General features: G+C 35.2%; 1 protein-coding gene across 8 annotated transcripts in view; it reads left to right on the plus strand.

The window, feature by feature from the left end:
* The first annotated feature begins 491 nt into the window (after positions 1-491).
* Positions 492-18,771, plus strand: part of LOC6033052 (interference hedgehog) — a 128,242-nt gene continuing 109,962 nt past the window's right edge. For all 8 annotated transcript variants that reach the window (XM_038262658.1, XM_038262659.1, XM_038262665.1 and 5 more), the window contains exon 1: positions 492-1,569. The gene's annotated coding sequence lies outside the window, so the exon portion shown is untranslated. The remainder of the gene's footprint in view (positions 1,570-18,771) is intronic.

Genomic DNA, 18,771 nt, shown 5'->3' on the forward strand with positions numbered 1-18,771 from the left:
TCATACTTTTGAGCACAACAAACAAAAATATGTCAACGGAAAAAATGATGATTCGATTACCCGAAGTGAAATTTTGTCAAGGCCTTCGGATAATCGAGTCTGGACTGTATTGAACATATTTTTATTTTTTCAAAGATGTTCCATCACTCAAACCCACCGTACTCACCTGCACACACATCCACCTCCCAGCCAGCCGATGTTGACAATCGACCAAAGAAAAGAGTTCATTCACTCCCGTTTCATTCACTATCACCGCCGGCAACGTGTGTGTGTGCAGACTTAAGCCACTTCACCGTTTACTCTCGCACTCTGTTTGTAAATAACAGAACACCTTCATCTTGGCACTATCAATCAGACCCACAAACATTTCTCTCTTTCTCTCTCTCCAACACAGTCGCAAACTGCGCTCTCTCCCGCTCTCGTTCTGCTCGCGGGACTCTTTTTCCACTTACCAACCGGATTCCGTTTCGTCGATCGGTCAGTCGTGCTCATTCATCCGTCCGGGACCGTTCGCGTAGCCGAATTTCGAGTTCCGTTCCCCGTTCGGTGGAATTATCTCACTACTTTAATTCGCGTCGCGCGTCCTTTTTCGCTCAAATTTCGGCTCGTGGCAGGCTGACTGTCGCCCGACGATCACCGGTGTGAGTGAGTTCTGTCAGAAAACGGTGCAAATTTGACGTTTCCGCGCGAGCTTGACTGGCCTACTAGCGTCGCGGTCTCCAGAGTTTCGCAATCGAAGTTGGGCCCACCGGGTTGTTGAAAAACACTGATTAACACTCAAAAAAAGTTCACAAAAGACGGAAATATTTCGACTTTCGACCTCAAATCGGTGGGCAAAGTTTTTGCGCGACCCGACTCACTCACTGACAGTGCGTTTGGGTGGTATTTTTAACAAGCCTCGCGCGCGCACAGCTTCGTCGCGTTCAAGAAGTTTGTGGGCCGATTGAGAGCGAGAGAGAGAGAGCGAGAGGCAAGTGGGTGTGGGTGTGGGTGCGAGAGGCGCGGGCGACCCTCATCGAAGCAGCGCGACGCGTTCTGTGTGTGTGTGCGGTGTGGTGACAAGTGAACGCAGCACGATCACAGAAAGAGAGCAAAGAAGGAAGAGGAGATCGCCGAAGAGAGAGAAACGAGTGATCGATCAAGTGATCGCCTTTTGCTGGTGTGAGTGAGAGGTGGGCGACAGCATAAAAGAAGGGTGAGAGAGAGGAAGGAGAGAAAGAAAAGAAAAGGGAAGAAAAGTGCTGTCTCAGTGATTTTTTTTCGTCGTTTGTCGCTCACGATCGCGGAATGTTTGTATTTTTCTTCCGAATCGGAAAGTATTAAATCACCCACACGGGGGTTGTGTTCGATTTTTGAGAGTTTGTGTGTGGGAATGTGTCACGGTTTGGTTCGGTGCAAAGTGAATCAAAAGTAGCGGCGACGGCGACTGAAAAGCGGTCAAGAGGTTTATGAGTTTGACAAGAAGGTACACAAACACAAAGATCGCGGAACAGCGGGAGAGAAGAGACATTGGAGATTTAGGAAATTCTTCGCAAATACAAAAAGGGACTGAGAGAATACGCTGAAAAGGTAAGAAAACTTTGAATTTACATCATTTATAACATTTTAGCAAGATTTCTTTTTTTTTTTACTGAATGGAAAATTATCAAAAAAAAAAAAAAAAAATTACTAATTATTGATGAGAAAAGTCGTTCTAATGTAACGAAATGGCCTACTTATCTTCACATAAAATAACAGTGCTGAAAAGTTAATTATATCAAAAAGTTCATCTTTTCAGCACTTATCTGGGAAAATGATACTTTTCGACACTTTTTTTTAGTTGACCAAACATACCGACGCAATACTGAAGCGAAAAATATTAATGGATTCTTTATGAAATCCTTCACAAAAATCAAAAAAAAAAAATTATGCGGTACTCCAAATTTTATCCAAATCTGTTGAACCTCGTTTTATAAATGTAAAACTCGTGTTGAAAAAAACATCATTTTGCAACTCGTTGCAATATTCGATTCTGATTGTTATTATGAAGCTGTAAGGATGAAAAACCACAAATAAAAAAATAAAAAAAGTTAATGTTAGATTTTCACTCATTTAAAGTTTGAAGCATTATTTTTAATATTTTTTCAATTATTTTAACATAGAAAAAAACATAGAAAAATTATAGCTAAAATAAAAAAAAATGAGATTTTAACCGATGAACTTTTTGGATTAAATAACTATAAAACTTCTACAATTACAAATAAATGTTTATTTCTGAATCAGTTTCTCTGAATTAAAAATTTATAATTTTTACCACAAATTATCCCAAATAAATTTTAGAATAAAAATATCCTGGAAACATTCTACAAATCTGGAGTTTTTTTTTTGAAAAGGACCAATAAACCAAATTTTCAGTTTTTGCTTTTTGGGTGTTTTTCAATACCCCTGACTCAAGGCGGTTTCAAAAACACCCAAAAAGCAAAAACTGGAAATTTGGTTTATTGGTCCTTTTAAAAAAAAAACTCCAGAAATTCTTCTTTAAAAAATCATTCGAATGATCTACTCTCTCTCTGTTTGAGGTACGAAACGACCACAACTAAAATTTTGAGAAAAAAAACACCGAAAGAGAGGAAGAAGGTAACAAGCACCACAAATCTCAAGCAAGGAAAAATTGTTAAAAGATGAAAAAGCAAAAAAAAAAAACATTTTCATTCCTTCCTCTTTCACGTTCGTTTCGTGAGAAGACTCAGACTGTGATCAATAGCAGCAGCAACAGCAATAACAATACAATTTCAACGTGAATAATGCTCATGAAAGAGAGAATAGAATGAAAGACGACAAAAGCCGGAGAAAGAGTCCAATATGTCTGCATGTCCTATGTGTGAGTATGTGTTCATGTGTGGAGATTGGAATTTCGCCTGTCCGCCGTCGTCGCCGCAGGTTCGGCAGCCTCGCGGCTTGGAGGCTGCTCGGGTTGGCCACCGCATTGCTGAGGAACCCAGCTTCGGAGATTTCAGGAAAAAAGATGATTGGAGTCTCTCGCAATTCGTAAGACTTTTAGTTGAACTTACTTGCTTGGCAGGCGTTGCTACTTCCCTGGTTGGCTTGTTTAGTCTCTTACGGGTTGTGATTTGTTATGATTGTAGCGATTGTTGAACGATCGGTCAATTGTGTGTTCCGTACGAATGATCGCACAAGCTGCAAACTAGGTAAACATTGTGCCTGATTGAATGATTTAACAAGATGTACGATGTAAACAGGGCAGTGTTTTAGAAGCTGGTATTTATTTTAATATTCTGCGGTTTAAAATGTAGTTAAATTCAGTTTTGCTTTTGCCATTGAAAAGCTATAGCAACGTGCACATTTATCAGAGCTTTTGCGCCAAGATTTTTGTCACAGACATTTTAGTATCTTCAAAAGTACGGGTACTATCGATATGCTTTTTATTCAGCCCCTAATGTAATATCTACAAATTTACAACAATGTTTGCCAATTTTATACAAGCAGATTGTTGAAGGATTGGGTTCGTAAGTTTGACAATTTTGGGTTACGAAAACAACAACTTCCTTAGTTGCTGTGCATGTGCTAGGGTGTTTTAACCAAACAAAAAAGTTCTCAGATTACGCCAATCCGAGGTTCCCCTTGTAGAGGATACCCATTGGGACTCTCATGCCAAAAATCAGCCCATTCACCCTTCAAAAGCATCGCATTGTCCTTAGTATGCTATGACGGCTAGGTGAGAACCACGACGCCACATATTAGACGGCGAACACGTGACAGAGCATACACTCAAGTTTTGGCTCGGAAACATTCTTTAAAGTAGTACATTATAATTATTGATGTTCCTTGTTGTTCCCGGACCTGTAGGAACGATTGAACGAAAAAACAAAAAAACCCCATCGTAAATTTCCATGTAAATTTTAAAACGTAGGGGACAGGTCAATTTTCAACAAATGGGCTGATATTTGGCATGAGAGCCCCCGGCATCTACAAGGGGAGCTTCGGTTTGCCGTAAACTAAAAACTTGTTTGTTTGGTTGAAACACCCTAATGTGCAGGCGTTGCAATTTTTGATACTTGAAAATGACACATTTGCAACTGTTTTCAACCCTTTTTTTATTTTATTTATTTATTTTTTTATTTTTCTTTTTTTTATATTGGGTTTAAGAAAAATCATGTGTAAATCAATTATTATAATTGTAACAGTTCTTCAATTCAGCAAAATTTGGTTTAAAATGCACTTTTTGTATATTTTATTATTTGACTGTTTGTTCCAAAAAAAATATAAAAAAAATTGCATGCTTATTTTTAAAATATTTGGGCACTCTACGAAATCGGTTTTATTTTTAGAACTTTAATTTTTGTATTTTTTAATCCGACTGAAACTTTTTTGGTGCCTTCGGTAAGCCAAAAGAAGCCATTTTGCATCATTAGTATGTCCATAAAATTTTCCATACAAATTTGGCAGCTGTCCACACAAAAACGATGCGTGAAAATTCAAAAATCTGTATCTTTTGAAGAAATTTTTTGATCGATATTTAAGTTTTACAACCGAATGTGTGATGAAACTTGCACAATTTTTTATAATAAATGAGCACCATAGTTTCTTTTAAAGAGATTGTTCTTTGTTCGATCGATACAATTTTCAAATTATGAATATTGCAACATTATTAATTTTCTGTACGTTCTCGCAAATCTACATTTCTTTTATTTTGTTTATATGGATTCAGCTTTATCCATGCATTCTCTATGCCAAAAGAAGACATTTTGCGTCATTACTTTTTTTTTCCATACAAGTCTCCATACAAATTTGTGTACTGGTCTTACAAAGTGGTCATGTGAATTTTAGAAAATCTGTATCTTTAGAAGGATTTTATCAGAGCGATTTAGTGTCCTCTGCAAAATTTTCAGGTTTTGATTACTGTGACTACTTCGAAGATGCCATGAGTTTTTTTCTTAGAATAGAAGTAATACATAACAAAAACTTGCTGCAAAAAGTCTTGGAAAATTCTTGGAATTGCTGAACAAAATTGATAAAAAAATCCTTGACTGTCAATCCTTGAGTTTGATGATTTCATCACATTTTTTTTAAATTTCGAGACACAATTAACATTCCAACGCCCAAGGCTCCAAAAAAGTTGGAACGGTAACTTCAACTCAACGGATCTCGGGCATAACTCAACCAATCAAGATGATTCTTCTTTCCAGTGATTTGTTAGGATGTCTAGATGATTCTAGAACTTTGCAGAACTTAATTTGATCAAATCTGTAATTTTTGCGATTAAAAACATCGTTCCAACTTTTTTTTTCGCGTACAAAAAAAATTCGCCAAAAATTCCGCGGAGGCAGTCGTTTTGAAAAAAGGTGGAACGATGTTTTCGGTCGCAGAAATTACAGATTTGATCAAATTAAGTTCTTCAAAGTTCTAGGATCATCTAGACATTCTAACAAATCACTGGAAACAAGAATCGTCCCGATTGGTTGAGTTATGCCCGAGAACCAGCGAGTTGAAGTTACCGTTCCAACTTTTTTGGAAGGCTTGGGCGTCCGTGTAAGTTGGACATGCGTTGGGCGTTCCAGTGTTAATTTAGATTAAAATTCCTATAGGCGCTCGAAATGGTTCCCATCTTTTTAATTCACTAAATTAAGTTTTAATTTCCAAAGTTAGTATTTTTTTCAATTTTGGATTTTTTGATTCTTTTGCGCCAGTGTTTAGGACGGTGCAAATTCTGGTACCGGGTTTTTGAAAAAAAGGATTTTTGTTAATCTTAAAATATTGTAAACGGGAAAAACTATTTTAGGGTCAAGCCTAATAAAAATAAAAAAAATGTTCAAGATATGTGTTTTTGCTCTTATAAAATAATAGGTTTAGTGGAAAAAAAATATCAGTTTTTGATAGAAGAGACGGAAAATTTCACAAAGGTTTTATTTTTCATCAATGAAAATCGAATCAATAGTTTCCGGGATTTCGTCAGGTGAAAAGGTAACAATTACGATTAATTGTGTGACACTCAGGAAAAATATTTTTAACAAATTTCAACTTAAGGAGGCTGTTATAAAAGAAGTTTGAGTTGCAAAAAATATATATTGCAGATTTTTAACATAAAAATACGTAAAGAGCAATTCCAACTCAAATCGGGAATTTTTCTGGTACTTTTGTACCCGACCCTCTCCGATTTCAATGAAACTTTTTAGTCATGTTATCCTGGGCCTATAAAAGCCATTTTTGCGGAGCCAATTGTACTAGAAAATAACATTTGAGAAGGGCGTAAGTTATTTAAATATTGTTGTATTTTGTAATTTAAAAATCACTGTACAAAAATCAAAAACAAACTTGAAGGAAATTGGTCGAGCTTTCTGAAAAAAATACACTGAAATAAAAATACACGCCACTTTTATGAGATTTTTTGATTTTTTGGTTTAAAGGAAAATTTTAAGTTGATGTCACGATTTTATTTCGTTCAAAATTTTTGAGGAAATAACCTTAGATGTTACAAAAAGACTCACGAAAAATGCAGGATTTTATGTCTCTCCTGAAAAAATACAAAAATCATTTACTAAAACTGTTTTTTTGAAACGTGGTCTAAACAAAAAAAAAACTGGTAGTGGGGATCTTTTTCCCAGACAATTTTACATGAAAGTCAAAATATAAATGTAGAAAAAAAAAGGTTTTTTGGTAACTTATGGGAAATAGGACGAGCTTTCCGGTAAAAAAATTCACGATACTGAAAAATCGAGTCTTTCATATAGAAATTGACAAAAACCACCAAAAACCCTATTTTTCAACATTTTAATTTTCAATACAGCTGTAACTTCACAAGGATTGCACATAGGACAATCGTCAACACAGAGACTTTTTAGTAAAATTGTCTAAGAAATCGATTCTCACTACCGGTTTTTTTTTTTTAATTTCGACGTTTAGACCACTTAAAAAAAAACAGTTTTAGAAAATGATTTTGATTTTAGGAGAGACATACCATCCTGCATTTTTCGTGAGTCTTTTTGTAACATCTTAGGCTATTTCCTCTAAAATTTTGAAAAATAATCGTGACATCATCTTAAAATTTTACTTTTAAACATAAAAATAACCAAATCTCATAAGCGCGGCGTGTATTTTTATTTCAGTGTATTTTTTCCAGAAAGCCCGTCCAACTTCCTACAAGTTTGCCTTTGACCACTTTTTGATACAATGCAACGGCTTCGAAATACATTTTTTTAAGTTACAAAATACAAAAATATTTAAATAACTTACGCCCTTCTCAAATGTTATTTTCGAGTACAATTGGCTCCATATACACAAAAATGACTTATATAGGCCTAGGATAACATGTCTACAAAGTTTCATTGAAATCGGAGAGGGTCGGGTACAAAAGTACCAGAAAAAATCCTGATTAATAAAAAAAATGGAACTCAGATTGCACATTTGATTATGCATGTAAAAATGAGTGTAAAATTTTGTAATTTTCAAAAATCATAATTTTTCAAAAAATGTAAACTCCGGTGCCACTTGTTTCGCCATACCTAATTCTAGAGCAAAAAAATGCTTTTTGGTCCCTGTAACTATATTTACTAAGTCTCAAAAATTATATAAATACGTATTTTGGTAATTGAACTTTTGTTTTTTCCGTTTACCTAATTTTCCAAATATTCCAATTCATAACTCGCAAATTTGCCGAAGACACCTAATCGGTCAGAAAATCCCTTCTCATTTCCATTTAGTTTGGCCAGTCTTGAATTGCATGGCAACTTCTTTTGCCATAGGGAATGCATGCACAAAATTCAATCAAAATAATAAAAAAAAACATTCAAAAACCTCGGAAAAAATCTGAAATTCTAGAGAACAACTCATATTTACAATATTTAAGAAATTGTTGTTTTCAACCAAAAATTAGAGTACAGAAGATCCCATATTTCATGAAAACCGTGTGCTGAAAATAGGCACCTTCCCCCTAATCGCCCCTCTTCGTCGCCACGCCGACGCCGACGATGGACGAATCTGACGGACGTCTCGTCGTCGTCTACTAGAAAGAAGAGATCTTCACTTCAGTGCTACAGATGCTGGTGATCCAAGGTAGGAGAGCAATTCTCTACGAAATCGATCTTTTTTCTTCAATTTTAATTTTTGTATTTTTTAATCCGGCTGAAACTTTTTTGGTGCCTTCGGTATGCCCAAAGAAGCCATTTTGCATCATTAGTTTGTCCATATAATTTTCCATACAAATTCGGCAGCTGTCCATACAAAAATGATGTATGAAAATTCAAAAATCTGTATCTTTTGAAGGAATTTTTGATCGATTTGGTGTCTTCGGCAAAGTTGTAGGTATGGATACGGACTACACTGGAAAAATAATACACGGTAAAAAAATTTGGTGATTTTTTATTTAACTTTTATCACTAAAACTTGATTTACAAAAAAACACTATTTTTAATTTTTTTATTTTTTGATATGTTTTAGAAGACATAAAATGCCAACTTTTCAGAAATTTCAGGTTGTGCAAAAATCACTGACCGAGTTATGAATTTTTAATCAATACTGATTTTTCAAAAATCGAAATTTTGGTCGTAAAATTTTTCAACTTCATTTTTCGATGTAAAATCAAATTTGCAATCAAAAAGTACTTTACTAAAATTTTGATAAAGTGCACCGTTTTCAAGTTATAGCCATATTTAAGTGACTTTTTTGAAAATAGTCGCAGTTTTTCATTTTTTTAAATTAGTGCACATGTTTGCCCAGTTTTGAAAAAAATATTTTTGAAAAGCTGAGAAAATTCTCTATATTTTGCTTATTCGGACTATGTTGATACGACCTTTAGTTGCTGAGATATTGCAATGCAAAGGTTTAAAAACAGGAAAATTGATGTTTTCTAAGTTTCACCCAAACAACCCACCATTTTCTATCGTCAATATCTCAGCAACTAATGGTCCGATTTTCAATGTTAATATATGAAACAATTGTGAAATTTTCCGATCTTTTCGAAAAAATATTTTTGAATTTTCAAATCAAGACAAACATTTTAAAAGGGCGTAATATTGAATGTTTGGTCTTTGTGAAATGTTAGTCTTGATTTGAAAATTCCAAAATATTTTTTCGCAGAGATCGGAAAATTTCACAAATGTTTCATATATTAACATTGAAAATCGGACCATTAGTTGCTGAGATATTGACGATAGAAAATGGTGGGTTGTTTGGGTGAAACTTAGAAAACATCAATTTTCCTGTTTTTAAACCTTTGCATTGCAATATCTCAGCAACTAAAGGTCGTATCAACAAAGTCCAAATAAGCAAAATATAGAGAATTTTCTCAGCTTTTCAAAAATATTTTTTTCAAAACTGGGCAAACATGTGCACTAATTTAAAAAAATGAAAAACTGCGACTATTTTCAAAAAAGTCACTTAAATATGGCTATAACTTGAAAACGGTGCACTTTATCAAAATTTCAGTAAAGTACTTTTGATTGCAAATTTGATTTTACATCGAAAAATGAAGTTGAAAAATTTTACGACCAAAATTTCGATTTTTGAAAAATCAGTATTGATTAAAAATTCATAACTCGGTCAGTGATTTTTGCACAACCTGGAAATTTCTGAAAAGTTGGCATTTTATGTCTTCTAAAACATATCAAAAATAAAAAAATTAAAAATAGTGTTTTTTTGTAAATCAAGTTTTAGTGATAAAGTTAAATAAAAATCACCAAATTTTTTTACCGTGTATTATTTTTCCAGTGTAGTCCGTATCCATACCTACAACTTTGCCGAAGACACCAAATCGATCAAAAAATTCCTTCACAAGATACAGATTTTTGAATTTTCATACATCATTTTTGTATGGACAGCTGCCGAATTTGTATGGAAAATTATATGGACAAACTAATGATGCAAAATGGCTTCTTTGGGCATACCGAAGGCACCAAAAAAGTTTCAGTCGGATTAAAAAATACAAAAAAAAATCGAATGACCGAAATCCTAGAGAACTGCTCAGGAGGATGAGCGCTAGATAAACCAAACTGCCGACGCCAACCAAGTCGCGCGGTTCTCCCTCTAAGCGAACCGTTGATTGAAATATTGTTTACTCGCTCTAGTTACGGTTTGTTTTTTTGACAAACTGATGTGTGGGATGCATCAACACCACATCAACCACCGGTTCTAAATTTTACAAAGTAATTTGTCCACTTTGAAGGGGGGATCGCTTGAGTTCTTTCGGAATGATGGTGTGTTTCGCGGAAAGTTAGAACTTCAAAATTACACCCCTAATGAAATGATAGCACAACCCAGCATTTTCGAGCAGTCTCATCTCATTGAAAGAAGGAAAACAGAAGGACCATGCTCGAAGTTGCTGCTGCTGCTGCTGCTGCACATCCCAACGAGATTGCGTGACTACGATCTTCAAGGGCACTGCTGTCGGGGGGCCCCTAACCAACCTTCTCAAATGAATAGGGACCGAACCGACCTGCCACTGGCAAAAACGGAACGGATCTACACACCGCTGGCCGGGCCGTGGTGAAATTACCGTGCGAATGTGCACCGCGGTAACAACCTGCTAATTATATCTGCGCGAAGGGATTGCCGCCGCCATATTGCGGGTTGTGAGGGAACCCGGTGGTTACCCGTTGTTCCCGCACCCGGCCACGTTCCGCCGTCGGAACAAAAGAGATGCAATTTTGTACGTCCTCGTTGGCGCGCGCGTTCTTCGAGGTAGAGTTTGAAGCAATAATTAGTTTGGCGAAATGAGATTCAAGGCGATTTGCGTACCTTCTATACCGGAAAGTGCCCAATGATCTCGGAATCTGGCCGCTAGGTTCTAAACTTTCTCGTAATTTCGCTGCCGGCCATCGGGCATCACTACCATGAATCGATCCAGATAAGCTGTATACTATGTTATTGGTATGCTAATCATCTCTGCCACGTATTGACAAGTGAAATTATACCTGTCCGATTTGCCTGAGCCTGACCTTATCGAAACCTTATCGGAACTGGAATGGTACAGGCTGATAGCAATCTAGACACCATAATAAACCAGTGTGTCGATATTTGAGTGCCGGGCCCATCAGTTATTTATTTATATTTGCATTGCTTGCGGAGATTGCGCACGCCAAACCATTTTCGTATTGCAAGCTCTAATGTCTTCTTCAACGCCAAACTGCGATTGATTGATGGGTTTGGCTAATGTTTGTATGATTTTTCAGTTTGACTTCTATGAATGACATAAACGCTCCTCAAAAAGCAATCTTATCCAACCAAAATAAGCCCACATCAAATGCTAGTCTAGCTTAAGGCTATCACCGCGCGCATTATACGGTAGGCAGAGCCAATTTGTGAATGAATGTATTGCGCGTGCTGGTCCAAATCGGTCCAAATCGCGCGCGCATCACTTTCTGCATCGCACCCGCTTTATTAGGCGCGCGACTGATTTTGTTTTGGCTCAGCGCTATCAAACGTGTGCCATCGTGTGTGACATTTCCGGTGTTTGTTTTTATTTGGCTTCGGTTCTCCCCCGTCAACAAACCTGATCAAGTGAAAATTTCTTAAACGAAACTATCGCCGTCGCGACGAACAACACTCGCGTAAAAATAGTAGGCTTTGCGAGTATCGAAAAGGAAGCGTCCCGTCGCGCGGTTCTTGGCAAAAGAGCAGCGTTGAGTGATTTATTCGAGCTCGTTAGACACACTTTGGTGGGTCATCACTGGCTTTGAAGTTTTTTTTTCTTTTGATTCCTGATGTCGGAGAAGTGATTTAAAATCAAAATTTTAATCTTAAATTTTTCTATGAATTGAACTTTTCCACACCGATTGGAAACTTCTAGGTCTATCCACGACCGTTTGAATCCACAATAACAGGACAAAAAATATTTTTGTGAAAAACTTAAAAATTCAAAACAGTCCGGACTTGTTTATCCGAAGACTTTGGAAAATTTCACTTCGAATAATCGAAACATCGGATAATCGAATCACGACAAACATGTTTTTTCGCTGTCTTATTTTTGATTGTCAAGCATAAGTATGACCCCTAAACTACGCTAAAAAGATTTAGAATTTTAAAATCCAACATGGTGGACAAAATGGCGGTGATAAAATATTGAAAAAAAAAACCATTTTGTTAATTTATAGGCAATCAACTATTCAAATCTGACTGAAATGGGGTCGCAGAACACGAATTTGATGTTAAAAGTAAGAATATTTTAAAGCCCAAATAATGTAATCTTGCATTAACCGAGTTAGGATAAACGGCGAAAAAAACTATTTGCTGAACTGTACATGGAATTTCCACTGATATTCAAATTTTGAACGAGTGAAATCGTGATAAAAGTGATCATAATTGCATCTAAACGATATTTTGTTCAATTGCATGTACATTTATTTCTGCAAAACATACTTAAAACTGAATTCCTGGATTTACCTAATTGAATTTATTCTATTTGAAGCAAACATTATAACGTCATGATTCGAAATCCGGACACTTAGTAGCATCTCATTTTCGTTATAGCTGACAAAAAATCATGTAATAAGTTGGAAATGAAGAAATATCATCAGGATGTAGTATAAACAGTCATTTTTAAGAGAATGCATGCAAAATATGTCTTTTCTAACAATTTTTCATCAGAATTTGAAAATTAAAATGACTTGTTGTGCTTCGAATCCCGGACACTGATAAAATCTGATTCGAAATCCGGACACTTTTGCTTCGAATTCCGGACACTCGTTTTTGCTAATGAATCGCACAAATTTGGACTGAAATGTTAGTGAATGGCATTCTTTAGGTTTCAAATAAGCTGTTAACATCAAAACAATCGATATTTTAAATAAAAAAAATGCTTAAATTTAAGGAAATCAAAACCATAAATTTCTGCTTTGCCTTCCCGGTGCTTCGGACGCCTATGAAATATTTCACGTGAAATGTTTCGCATTTTTGGTAACCTTATAATTTTATTTTATTTAATTGTTTTGACATTAACTAAAGCGTTGAACGAAACTTTAAACTTTAAATGAAAGTTGATGTAAAAATTTATCAAATAACACAGTTTTGACATCCATAATGCGAACTTATATCCAAATAATTGATAAAACAAGATGAAGTGTCCGGGTTTCGAAGCGTCCGGGAATTCGAATCATGACGTTACTTCTCAAGTAACATACTAAACCAAAAAAAAAAATACAGAATATCAATGAAGTCTTCTGAAAAAAACCCGAAATTCTTCGGGTGTATATCCAATATAAGGTCCCAAAGCTCAAAATTTGGAAAATGCTTAAAAATGCCAAATTTCATTTAAATTGCTAAAATAATCGAGATCAAATACCTTTTTTAAATAAAAATATATGATTGAAGCAAACATATTTTTTGAGAAAAAGTAACATTTAAAACCTTTGTGGATAAAATATTTGTTTTATTTTAATATTTAGTAATGATTTCAGAAAATCCTAGAGTTTTCGCGGAAATTGAGGAATTTCACGAATTGCACGCTGCCTGCGAAATCGTGAAAATTCACTAACCCTAGTTATTATAGTTATGTTACAATGGAAGATTTGCAAAATAACAATATTTTTTTGAAAATATTAATCACAATATACAAATTTATTATTTTTTTTAAGAGTTGTGGTCTCAAAATTGTTGTTTGAAAAAAGTCTAAAAGTGCCCTATTTAATTAAAAATGCAGAAGTAAACGTTTAAAATACATTGTAAACCGTTCACAATCAATTGAACAAGTTTATTCAATGAAAATTAATTTTCAACAAAAAAAATGTTTTCCACCTGATATTTTAGGGCGAGGGGGGGTGATCTTGAATTTTTAGCCTGATGTATATTTTTAAGGATGACTCACCACATTTAACACCCTTACCAAAAATCATGATTTTCTAAGTTCAATATCCCATTTTTCATACGATTTTTACAGTTCAACCCATATAACCATTTTTGTGGTTGTAGTACCTGAACTCAAAAAATCGTATGAAAAGTGGGATATTGAACTTAGAAAATCATGATTTTTGGTAAGGGTGAACCTTCGTACGCCTAGAAATGAGCAGAAACCTGCAACAGAGACCACAAAAGACCCGGGTGTCGTTAAAGTGAATTGTTTTGCTTTTTTTTTGATATATTTTCTAAATCCATTGCTAATTTTATTCAAGAAAAAAAGGAAACAATTGCAAAAAAATAAATTCAGATAGAAAACAATCTATAAAAATCGATTGGAGGCCTAATTTGGACCACAGAACAGGAAAAAGACAAGAAACTTAAGGAATATAAATTTAAATATTTTCATAAATTCATTGATGTTTTGAAAATTTGTAAGATCACCATTACTGTAATGTTTTACCTTATCGCATTTTGTGATACTCGAGGGGAAGCATGGAATCACGTGCATTTTGAATTTTCCAAAACTAGTTTGTCTGTACCGAATGGTTTTTCTCCAAAGTTTGTATAGAAAATTAGAGCGGTTCGGTGCTCCTACACATTGCATGAAATTGTTGGGTTGTATGCAAGAGCGACGAACCGCCCTAACTCTCCATACAAACTTTGGAGACAAACCATTCGGTACAGACAAACTAGTTTTGGAAAATTCAAAATGTACGTGATTCTGGGGACCCCAAATTTTATTTTTGTCATTTTTTTTGTAGGTCAGTGTTATTTAAAAATCTATGTGAAAGAATTAAATCTTAAAGCACTTGTGTGCTATCTGGTGACAAATCCTATAATTTTACAATTTAAATGTCAAAAATAGCACAATTTATGGAATAGAATTAGTATTTCATTCATATTTGTATGATTGATTTTGGTTTTTGAATATCAAATATAAAAAAAAATTAATGACGGCTGATCTAAAAATCTAACTTAATATTAATGAAAACTATTGAGCTCAAAAATAGTTTTTTTTTGTAAAGGTAGTATTTAATTGCGAGAAACTTCACCGAAACATGTAAAACTTAAGGGTTCACAGCAACCAAGAAAGTTGCATAGGTACTTCTTATTCCAAAATTGTCAAACTTACGGACCCAATCCTGCAACAACTTAATTGTCAAAATAGTCAAACTTTGTTTTGAAGTTTATGTCCCTCGACTCTTGCCAAAATCAAGAGGGGGAAGGGGCAAACAAAAATAAAAAAAATAAAATTACAGGCCACGGTTTCAACATTTGAATGAAAAAAGGTTTTTTCAAATGCATTATACACCTGTCCAGTTGTTTTGCAATCATAAGTTTCCAAAATGTCTAAGTATTGACGAAAATTTTATGTTTGTGAGAAAAAAAGCTTTTGCAGTGCTTTTTTTCTCACAAACATAAAATTTTTATAAAGGTTCAAAATATTTTTAAACAAGCCCAAATAAGCTAAATAGTATCATCAATGCAGAAAAAGGTGTTTTAGATTGTCTTGAGTTGATTAGACTTCTATTTCCATTGAAATTTTTCAGTTTTATGAAAAAAATTGCCCCCTGATTATTCGAACAAATTTAGAAGGGTGACATAAATTTTGAAAAATATTTGCAATGGAATAAATAACTTTGAAGACAGTACTTTAGGGGATGAATTAAAAATCACATCGATAGTTCCCGTAGTTTTGAAGATACTAAAATGTCTGTAACAAAAATCTAGGTCTAGTTGTCGTTTACCGTTAAACAGTTTTCTAAAAAAATGCGAGGTTCCGAAAAACACATTTAAGCCAGGCACCATATTTTTAACAAGTCGATTCAACTTGTGTTGACGAGAAGCTGAGAAATCATAATTGTTCATAATATCTTTTTAGAGTACAAGAAAAATTACAACACAATTTTCCAAAAAAACACTTTTTTATTCAACCGCAATTCTAAACATTAAATTGTAATAGACTTTACACTTAATTTAAAACGATATTAAAAAAAAATATTTTCAGTAAATTTTATGCCAAACTCAGCATCAGACTTCTCATGCAAATTGGTGCGATCCTGCCTTCATTCACGAACCGGCTCATTTAGACAGCTCGTCAATATTTACACTTACTTTGCGCACTGAATGTTTCGTTTGACAGTTTACATTTCGAATTTTTCAGTAGTTTACAATAACGGGTTTATGGCCGTGACGAGGGGCGAGACACTCGATGACATATTTTTTTTTCGCAGATAATAAATTATTTTCAAGAGCTACGCGTTGAAATTACCCAAAATTCTTCCGAAAACTGCACAGGGTCATATTTCATACCGAAACAATTTCAAGTGGTCATTTCCAATTAAAAACAACATTCCGTGAACGTGGTAAATTATGTCCACATTCCTCGAGATTTATATACTCTCTCGCGCTTAAGCACCACTTAGTTGAGCCATTTTCCGACCCTGCGTGTGCTGTGTTTACCTTTTCATATTAAAGAGCCAACGACATCGACCGCGTTCGAATCCAGTGCAAAGTGGGCAAACGTGAGTGAATGCATGTATCAAAAAATAATCATAAAATGGAAGTGCATTTCGAGCGAGACACAAACAAACAAACATCCTTCGCCGGGAAGAAGTCAAACAGCACGCCGGCAAGAAGCTGGAGATAAAGTTTGGGGAGGCACTTTTGAAAAGGGCTTATGCAATACTAGCAAAAATCGGCTTTTTTAATAATTAAAATATTTCGAAAATCAAATATCTTCAAAAAATATTAATAAATTTTTTTAACAGGTCTTTTTTTAAAACTGCGCTCGAAAGTGCATTCTCCACGACGACGCGACATCTGAAACGTACACCGCCGCCGCGGCGAGAGCTCTCTGAGTTGACGTAATCGTAAGCGTAGTGCCGTGCAGACCGGCCGGCCGGCCGGCTTGATTGGTCATTGTTGTTTACATTACGGAACGCGGAGTGGTGCTAACTGACAGTGTGCGACAACCGCCGGTAACAAGAAGCCACGACGGTGATGATGACGGCGACGACGGGGTGATAACGATGTACCGTGCTGCAATCAACATTAATAATAATAGTGGTCACTTTACTCTCGTTTAGAGTTAATATCTTGAGTTTTTCCTGTGTTATCAAAGGCTTTTTTGCTCAAAGAAAATATTTCTTTTCAAATCAACACAAATATAAAAAAAAATTCACTTCGGGTAATCGAATCATGAAAACAAAATTTCTTTCGTTGTCTTATTTTTGATTTAAATTCAAGATGGCGACCAAAAGGCAATCAAACATTCAAATTTGACTAAGATGGGGTCGCAAACTCCAATTTGATGTAAAAAGCAAGAAATTGAGAAAAAAAATCAAATAAAACAAATATTTTAAGTCATCATTCGATTATCCGAAATGGACCTTCGGATAATCGAGGCTTCGGATAATCAAGTCTAGGCTGTACAGTGGACTCTCTCATTGTCGATATTGAAGAGACCATAGAGAGCGGGAGTTATCAAATTATAGAACGAAAAATCGAAGAATGCTTCTTGAATTGACTGAAAGGTTTATTGACAGTTGGACCAATATTCAGAAGATCGAAAAAGACTGTATCTACAGAATTTTCAAAGAAAAAACGAAACATTTTATCAAACGTTAATATAACATGGTGATGCTCATTGTGTGGTCCAATCCAACACCCGCTGGCCGGCAGCGAAATTATGGGAAAGTATAATTTGTATCAGACTTGGGTTATGCTGATACAGCTTATCTCAGTCTCGGGTATTAGGTGGTGATAGCCCTCGCGCTGCTTCCAACGACCCATTTCAGAATGACAGAGCTCCTTGCGGTCCAATTCCGAGGTCGTTGGGCATTGTCCGGCCCCGCCTAAACTTAGAGCAAAAACCAGACGGGTTCTCGATCTATCTTTAAACTTCCAATCCCATCAGGCAAACAGGGATCAGCGCGTATTTAATTATTGTTGAAAATTTTTAAAATTTCAGTTCGGATAGATTTCACCAAGTTTCAGGATCGCCTGGTTGTCCAATTTCCACTATTTCCGACCGACCTCACCCGATCGTAGACCTAACTGTAGTTTTGCAACACTTCCTCTAGTAATAGATAAAACTGCTTGAGCGCTGCTTTATGTTTAATCACTTCCAAAAACATTGCTTTGCACACTACTTTTATTTTCTTTCACACTATTTGATTTTTGTCCAGATTTTTGTTATTATGCGTACACAAAAACAACAGGTTGAATACCACCCTTAAATCGAGCTAGCTCACATCCCACTAATACAACTGCAAGACTGAAACCACCGTCACGATTTGCTTGAACTGTCAAACCAGGCGTCGTAGAAATAAAAATCGCGAAAAAGTTGACCAATTCATAAAACTAAAGCCCATTACTATAAAACAAACGTTCAAATAATTGAAATTCCGCGGACCGCACAGCTCCACCTTTTGCTCTCGATGGCGCAGGGCTGCCAACTTCCAACATGGTGTTGCTCATTAATCATGCTACAATTAGGCCATTGTAAATTTTATTTCAAAAATCAGGAGACAAAAAAATGCTGAAAATTAAAACTTTCATTGAAAAAACTATTAAAAATACATTGTTTAACGTTTATTTTTGATTTTTTAAATTCTGAATGTTCATACTAAAGATCGGGTAAAGACATACCTGCAACTTTATGATTTTTTTCATTAATAAATCCTTTGATATTTTATAAATTACTGCTTGCAGCTTTACTGTGCACAGAAAAAAATATGTGAATTTACTCGACACGGAAAACATGAATCACATGTAAACACAGTTGATGTAAACTTGAGATTCGACGTAAACGGTTGAATCACACGTACATCAAATAACATTTAAATTTAAATGTTTGATGACGTGCAAAAGTGTTACATCATAAATGATGTAACATTCGGAAATATTTTTTTGTGTGTGGAAATGTTGTTAAAGGCATTTTGT

The sequence above is a fragment of the Culex quinquefasciatus genome, chromosome 3, assembly GCF_015732765.1.
Source record: "Culex quinquefasciatus strain JHB chromosome 3, VPISU_Cqui_1.0_pri_paternal, whole genome shotgun sequence".
In the NCBI taxonomy this organism is placed as follows: domain Eukaryota; kingdom Metazoa; phylum Arthropoda; class Insecta; order Diptera; family Culicidae; genus Culex; species Culex quinquefasciatus.